The sequence below is a fragment of the Uloborus diversus genome, chromosome 4, assembly GCF_026930045.1.
Source record: "Uloborus diversus isolate 005 chromosome 4, Udiv.v.3.1, whole genome shotgun sequence".
Taxonomy (NCBI): domain Eukaryota; kingdom Metazoa; phylum Arthropoda; class Arachnida; order Araneae; family Uloboridae; genus Uloborus; species Uloborus diversus.
The window spans coordinates 142,042,916-142,052,277 of record NC_072734.1 but is presented as its reverse complement, the minus strand read 5'-3'; positions in this window follow the sequence as shown (position 1 = coordinate 142,052,277).

Below are 9,362 nucleotides of genomic sequence, written 5' to 3'. Positions count from 1 at the left end.
TTACTCTTGACAGTCTGTCACGTATGTGCACTATGTGAAAAAAATGTCAACAAATGCCGGCAATGTCACGAAACTGAACTTAATATGTACTAATGTATAGAAAAAACGGTACAAAATGAAAATGCCGTTCGAAGCGAACCAAAAATTTATGAATTCCGAATTTAACATCGTGAAAATGGCTGCTTCAGAACAACTTACTGTGTGTTCTGCATAATTTTTTACTTTCGTAATACTTTTTGATTTCTAATCTCTTTCTACATGGGTCAGAATAACCAAAAGACTTTGAAAAATCTTTTCAAATGAATAAAGAACAAAAAATCATACATGCGAACAAAAATATCTATCATTTCCTAAGTTTAGAAGCAATTTATATGTTACAGCGTGCGTTTGTTTTAGTTTTTTCATCGGCCATTAGACAGTGGCTGCAGCGCCCCCTATAGTTTGTTGGAGTTCCGAATATCCGCAGTGTCGTAGCCTACGAGGATGCAACGCTTCTCTGTTTGAGGAGCCTGTCATTTTCGACCGATTTCCGAAGCTGAAAGGGGACCAGAAATATAGTTCAGTTTGAGCCGATAGATGGAGCTTTTAGCGTTGCCAACAAACCGCACGATTGCATGTGTTTGCGTGCTAAAAAGCGGTTTTGCTTTCGCTTTGAATAGCAAATAATTGATAAAATTGAAGATGAAAGGAAATATTATTGGATACTTTAAAGTTCAGTTTCTAAGGTACTTCAATGAAAGAAAGTCCCTCCGAATAATGTTCATAATAAGTTTTAAATAGTGCTTTTAAGGAAATGTTTTATCGGACCCAACCCCGTTTCACATTTTTAAATTAAGTAAAATAAAAAACATATTTTAAATCGAATTGCATTATTACTATGGACGTATCTAGAGGGCGGCAAGGGAGGGCAGCCGTCTCTTTAAATTGGGAAAACATATTTTAAAATAAAGCATGACATTTCAAAAAATTGATATTTAACATTTGTTTCAATTTCTCAATTTATTAATAATTTGGCTCTAGTGACCTGACTTTTAAAGTATAAATTTTTTCTTTGGGAGCTAAAGCGAATATAGATAATTTCAACTGCGTATTTTAGTCATATAAATTGTAATTGGCATTCGGGGTGGGGGGGGGGGGTAATTATTTTTTATTTTTTTATTACTCTATTTTATTTTTTTAATTTATTTTATTTTATTGTTTACATTTTATTTCATTTAACTTTTTAGTTTGCGTGTGTGTGCGGGTATATGGGGTATGTCATTGGCACTTTTAGAATAAAGTAATAATTATAATAATAATTAAAAATAAATAAGTAAGTAAATAAAAATATTCAAATAAATAAATCTTTACTAATAATAAAGTTGAAAGTTTCTGTTCGGAGGATGTCAGGATATCTGTAGGATGTCTGAATGTCTGGATCTCTGTGACGCGCATAGCGCCTAGACCGTTCGGCCGATTTTCATGAAATTTGTCACAAAGTTAGTTTGTAGCATGGGGGTGTGCACCTCGAAGCAATTTTTCGAAAATTCGATTTTGTTATATTTCTATTCCAATTTTAAGCACATTTTTCACAGAAATTTAATAAAATGGGAAAGAATTTGTTCTGAAAATTATCTTTCTTTATCTTTTTTTTCTTTACTTCTTTATCTTTTTTCTTTTCTTTTCTTTTTAAATAACAAACCTGAAAGTCTCTCTGTATGGATGTTTGGATCTCTGTGACGCGCATAGCGCCTAGACCGTTCGGACGATTTTTATGAAATTTGGCCCAAAGTTAGTTTGTATCATGAGGGTGTGCACCTCGAAGCGATTTTTCGAAAATTCGATTCTGTTCTTTTTCTATTCCAATTTTAAGCCCATTTTTCACAGAAATTTAATAAAATGGGAAAGAATTTGTTCTAAAAATTATCTTTCTTTATCTTCCTTTTCTTTATTTCTTTATCTTTCTTCTTTTCTTTTCTTTTTAAATAAGAAACCTGAAAGTTTCTCTGTATGGATGTTTGGATCTCTGTGACGCGCATAGTGCCTAGACCGTTCGGCCGATTTTCATGAAATTTGGCACCAAGTTAGTTTGTAGCATGGGGGTGTTCACCTCGAAGCGATTTTTCGAAAATTCGATTTTGTTCTTTTTCTATTCCAATTTTAAGCCCATTTTTCACAGAAATTTAATAAAATAGTAAAGAATTTGTTCTGAAAATTATCTTTCTTTTCTTTACTTCTTTATCTTTCCTCTTTTCTTTTCTTTTTAAATAACAAACATGAAAGTCTCTCTGTATGTATGTTTGGATCTCTGTGACGCGCATAGCGCCTAAGACCGTTCGGCCGATTTTCATGAAATTTGGCACAAAGTTAGTTTGTAGCATGGGGGTGTGCACCTCGAAGCGATTTTTTGAAAATTCGTTTTTGTTCTTTTTCTGATCGAATTTTAAGAACAAAAATATCATAAGATGGACGAGTAAATTACGAAATTATCATAACGTGGAACCGTAACATGGGCACAAGCCAATTAGCGAGATGCGAAATTATCATAACGTGGAACCGTAACATGGGTACAAGCCAATTGGCGAGAAAATTCACCATACATTATTTGTAAATATACAGGCGAACCAAAAGACCTTTTAATTTTTCTATTACGGGCAAAGCCGCGTGCGGGTACCACTAGTAAATAAATAAACAGAAAAAAACATGAGCTACAAAAAAGGAACAGAGAGTTGAGATTTTTTTTCAGTAGTAAGGGGGGGGGGGCACCCCTGATTGGCTTGGATTCTCAGTAAAAAATGAAATTTTTTTGATTATCTAGATAGGTCCGCTGTTTCAGAGGGTAGGAGAAACTGAAAATCAACTATAAAATCTCTCTACTAAATTAGCTGAATTATCGTCCCCCTCCTGCTCCCCCCTTAAAATTTAATGTTTTTAAAGAGGTGCAAATATTTTTTATTTTAAATACATTTTAATTTTTGGAGCTTAAAGGAAAGCCTATGCCAAAGCATAAGATGTGATGTTATTTAGCAATTTTATTCAGGACATATACATGGCCACATGGCCTCCTTCAAAATTAGAATGGCGGAACTGGCACTATGAGTGCCCCTTCATAGGCACTTCTGACACAAAGAGACCGCACCGCTGTTTCTTTCTTTTTGGAGTGTGCGTGGGGGGAGGGGGAATATTAGAAGGTTTTCAATCTTATTTTATTGCTACTACAAAGCCCATCCGCCCTATACAGACCTCTCAACTGCAATGAAACACTCCCAAAGAACGAAGCTGTCCAAACCCTCTAAAATGACCCTCCTAAAGCAAGAGGGTTATTAACGCTGACTGCCTCATTGATCCTATTTTTTTTTCCGGAGGAGGGGATGTGGGTAATTTTTGAAGGCTTTTTATAGTGCAATCTCAGTTATGAGCCCCAGTAGGTTCAACTAACATATCCCACACTATATATATCCCGCACTATCCAAAAATTTTATCCTTTTTAAACAGTGCAAGATGAGCGGCTCTGATAAAAAGATGTATGACCTTGAGATAGTTCATTTCTGTGTGGAAAAAGATAGGAGTGCCATGATGGGGACTCCTGGCAGAAATTGCTCGGGAGGGGGGGTGGTTAAATTTTTAAAAATCTCATTTGGGGGGGGGGGCTTATTACCGGGTCGTGCTCCATAGCATTTGAGAGTCATCAGTAGTAGACGGAGCGCTTCAGGTGACACGCTCTTTCTACTACTGGGGAAAGATGGCGGAGAAACTTTTTTCGCGGTGGCAACATCTTGGTTGGTGGCAGAAGTTCCTCGGGGAAGATTATGAGTTTCGGATTTGGACTTGGTATTTTTTTCGCACATTTTGGACTTTACCGTTTTTTTCGATTTAGATTATTTTTGCACATTTTGGACTTCGATTATTTGCTGCCTTTTTAGAATTTGATCATTTTCACACATTTCGGACTTTGACATTTTTTCACGAATTTTGGACTTTATGATTTTTTCTGATTTAGATTATTTTTGCACATATTGGACTTCGATTATTTGCTGCCTTTTTGGACTTTGATCATTTATTTTCACACATTTCGGACTTTGACATTTTTTCACGAATTTTGACTTTATGATTTTTTTTTTATTTAGATTATTTTTGCACATATTGGACTTCGATTATTTGCTGCCTTTTTGGACTTTGATCATTTATTTTCACACATTTCGGACTTTGACATTTTTTCACGAATTTTGGACTTTATGATTTTTTTTTTTTTTTTTTTTGATTTAGATTATTTTTGCACATATTGGACTTTGATCATTTTCTCACATTTCGGACATTGACATTTTTTCACGAATTTTGGACTTTATGATTCTTTCTGATTTAGTATATTTTTGTACATATTGAACTTCGATTATTTGCTGCCTTTTTGGACTTTGATCATTTATTTTCACACATTTCGGACTTTGGCATTTTTTCACGAGTTTTGGACTTTATGATTCTTTCTGATTTAGTATATTTTGGTACATATTAAACTTCGATTATTTGCTGCCTTTTTGGACTTTGATCATTTATTTTCACACATTTCGGACTTTGGCATTTTTTCACGAGTTTTGGACTTTATGATTCTTTCTGATTTAGTATATTTTTGTACATATTGAACTTCGATTATTTGCTACCTTTTTGAACTTTGATCATTTATTTTCACACATTTCGGACATTGACATTTTTTCACGAATTTTGGACTTTATGATTTTTTTTATTTAGATTATTTTTGCATATTTTGGACTATGCTCATTTTCACACATTTCGGACATTGACATTTTTTCACGAATTTTCGAACTTTGATGTTTTCCCCCGATTTAGATTATTTTTGCACATTTTGGACTTCGATTATTACGCATTTTAGAACTTAGTATTTTTTTTTCACAATCAGTGATAAGAATTGAACCTTACTCTCTTTCAATCATATTTTTTATTTTCCCACCTATTCCTCCCATGCTACGTCTTCAAATGCCACGATTTAATTAATTTTAAAGCTTACAATCAATTTATCCTTTAGTATTAATTAAGACTTATCATTTAAGAATTTTCAATATATATTAGAAACTATCACTATTATTTTACTTAGTAACAAAGCTTTTTTTTTTACTCCAGTTAGGATTTGTCAAAACATAGTTTTTACCAGTTAGATTTAATTCGCCGATTTTGTCAATTCAAAGTAATTAATTCTGTTTAGTATTTTTCATCTATATTTTACTTATTCATTTTTTTTCAATCAATATTTTACTTATAAATTTTATCACGCCCTTTTTTTCGCGCATTTATTAAACTTGTTAACTAATTCACATTAATGTATATGAAATAGTTTTTTTTATTTGCGCAAGAGACTTTACCATTTTACTTTACCATCTACAAACACCAGTAACCGAATTTCATCGAATTAAAAAAAAAATCATATTACAATTATTCTTCACAGTAATAACGTTTTACAATTAACTCAGAATTTATTAAAACATATACATTCTCCCTCTAGTTAGAATTTATTTAAATATAGAACATTCAAGAGTTAGATTTAATAAAAGTAATTCTCCGATTTAATAATTAACTTAGTCAATTCAACGCATTTAATTCGGATTATTTTTTTTCATATTCAGTGCAATAGCTCACTTAACTGAATCATTTTTTTTTCATACGTTTCACTATTTTCTCATACATTTCACTATTTTCGTACATTTATTAAACTTGTAAAATACTTTACACACACTACAATATTAGAAAATCTTATTGTTTTTTAATACGAGAAACATTTTTCCGCTTTTTACTTTACAATCTACTAACACAATTTACCGAATTTCGCTTAGAAAATCTCATTAGTAATATTGTCTAACTTGTATTTTTACTTTATTTATTTTACTTGTTTTTCTCACACTATCAAAGATTTTTCAATAATGTTAGGATTCATTAAAACAGCCAAAGTTACTTTCATCATTTTTAATGTATCGTTTTATTTAACTTAACCATTTTTCCACATACGTTTTTATTATTTTCATACAATTCTTAGACTTGTAAAATAAATTACGCTTTAATATATTCAAAAATACACCAGCAAACTGCGTTTTGAAGACAGGAGCCTTTACCATTTTAGTTTTCCATCTCCAAAGTCAAAACACAATTTGCCGAATTTCCCTTAAAAAATCTTATTATTAATGTTTTCGAACTTGTATTTTTCACAGAAGCAAAGTTTTTCACTCTAAGTTAGAATTTATTGAAATAGTAACTATTCAAGAGTTATGAGTTAATTAAAATGAATTAAACCTATCATTTTTTTTTTCACATTCACAATTATTTTATTTAACTTAATCATTTGCTTACCCATTTTATTATTTTCACGCATTTAATAAACTTGTAAACTAATTCACATTAGTATATTCGACATAGTTAATTTTCTTAACGCAAGGACTTTACAATCTACAAACACAATTTCCGGAATTTTACTTAGAAAATCTTATTACTAACTTGTATTTTTCACAGTAGCAAAGTTTTCCCCCCCTAATTAGTATTTATTGAAATCGCAACTGTTCAAGAGTTAGGTTTAATTCGATTTAATTCATATTAATTAATGCATATTATTTTCTTCATATTCACAATTATGTATTTTATTTAACTTAATCATCTTAATCATTTTCTTGCCCATTTTATTATTTTCACGCATTTATTAAACTTGTAAACTAATTTACATTAAACATAATCGACCTAGGTATTTTTCTTAGCGCAGGAGACTTTACAATCTACAAACACAATTTACAGAATTTCACTTAGGAAATCTCACTACTAATGTTTTTAAACTTGTATTTTTACTTTATTTATTTATTTTTTTCACGCCACCAAAGTTTTTTCAATAATGTTAGACTAGGGAAATTGCAGCTTTTCAAGAGTTTGATTCAATTCTTTTCAGCCAAATTTACTTTCTTCATTTCAATATAATTCTTTCATCATTTTCAATGTATCATTTTATTTAACCTCAACCATTTTTCCTCATACGTTTTATTATTTTCATGCAATTCTTAGACATGTAAAATAAATTACGTTTTAGTGTATTCAAAAATACATCAGCATAGCTATTTTTTAAGACAGGAGACTTTACTATTTTACTTTACTATCTACGAAGCCAAACCACAATTTGAAGATTTTTAACTTAAAAAATCTTATTATTAATGTTTTAGAACTTGTATTTTTCACAGTAGCAAAGTTTTTTTTCACTCTAGTTAGGATTTTAACAACTATTCAAAAGTTAGGTTTAATTCGATTTAATTAACTCAGATTATTTTTATATTCACAATTATTTTATTTAACTTAATCATATTCTCACCCATTTTATTATTTTCATACAATTACTGAACCCATAAAATTCATTACGCTTTAATATATTCAAAAATACTTCATCACAGTTCTTTTTTAACACATATATCATTTTTCAGAACACAATTTATCGAATTTCACTTTGAAAATCGTATTATTAATACTTTCAATCTTCAATTTGTACTTTATTTATTCACTTATTTATTTTTCTTTCACACTAGCAAAGTTTTTTCAATCAAGTTCGGCTAGAGAAATTGCAGCTTTTCAAGAGTTTTACTCAATTCGATTTAATTCATTAAATTGACATATATATTTTTTTCTTATTCGCAATTATATTTTTTAACTTAATCGTTTTCTTATTCATTTTAATGCTTTCACGCATTTATTGAACTTACAATGTAACTTACGCACTGTTATATTCAAAATACTTCATTATTATTATTATTACCATTATTATTTTACCATCTACAGACACCATTAACAGAATTTTACTACGATATTCAAAAATCTTAGTAAACCTAATGTTTTCTGGACTCACATTTTTACTTTATGTATTTTACGTACCACCAAGATTATTCTTTTCAATTATTCGAATCAATTTAACTCATGTAACTAACGCAGATTTTCAAAGCAACTACAGAGATAGTTTACGACTTTTAAATCAGAACGAATACTCAGAAACGATATTTTTACGAAACTTTAGTAAGTAAGCAATTTCAAATGCTTCCAAAGCGTTTTCAGAATATACTTAAACATAGAAAATCCTGGTGAAAGGATATTAAAGTTTGTTCAACACATTTTTCAACTTATTACAATTATTATTTCCATAATCACTTTCAACAATTTTTCAGGTGAACATTGAAAACATAAGTTTAACATAAAGCACTTAAGCATATAAATTCAAAAAATTTGGAATAGAAACATAAATCTTCAAGACTTGAATATTTACGATTAAACAAAACTCAAACATAAATAAAATTTAGAAACAGAAACATACAATCTTTATAACTTGAACATTAAGAAAGAAGGAAAACATAATCCTAAAAATTTCCTTCACATACAATTAACTAATTAAAAGTAAAAATCTTTGAAACTTACCCCAAGTTTGCTGAAATGATGTTTTTTTTATAAAAGTACTGAAAGAAGTTACAAACTGTGAGTCGTTATCAAATACACAACATCAAAATATTGTAACCTCAATTCAGCCCTTATTTCAATCAAACCAACAGTCATAACGGAAATAATTTTTCCCGTATGCGACACCGATTTACGCCAGAGTTGTATTAAAATATTTTAATTGTTATTTTCTTTTCAAATTTTTAATGCAGAATGAACTCTCATACAACCGACAGACACGAAAAACCAAACTGATCTGATTTTTACGAAGCCTCGCAAACAAACTTCCCCTAGTCATGTGGTATCATAGTTAGTCATCGATGAGGAATGAATCAGTCTGATTTTCCTATCACGTGTGAGAAAGCAAGCCCTTTACGATATGCACAGCTCCATTACGCTATGCGAAATGTACATGCTAAACCACAATTATTGAAATAATTTTTTTTCCGAACTTAACTGTTTTCAAAAGTATATTTATCCCATTCGTTTAACATAACTCGCACATAGTCAGAGACTTGATTTTTTCAGTTCATAGTCATTCTGCAAGTGTATTTTTACATTATCACTGCTTATGCATTGCAATTATTTATTTTTCGCTACATAATTGTTTTCGTATTTCCAACTATTTCAACGATTTCCCGATCGAATAATAGGACTTTGATTACATTTAACAGTGTTTATTTTCCATACTTTGAAATTTTCAAAAGTATTTTCTTTTCGCTTCAACGAACGAAGTATTCAAATTATGAATTTTTCTTCTCACTTATCAGTTGTTTTATTATAATTTTTTCTAAATATATTTGTACTGGCTAGCAATCAAAATATTTTTACCCGAACTTAACAGTTTTCAATAGTTGGTTTATCCCATTCGTTTCTCACGCACAGACTTGATTTTTCCAATTCATAGTCATTCAATGAGAGTATTTTTA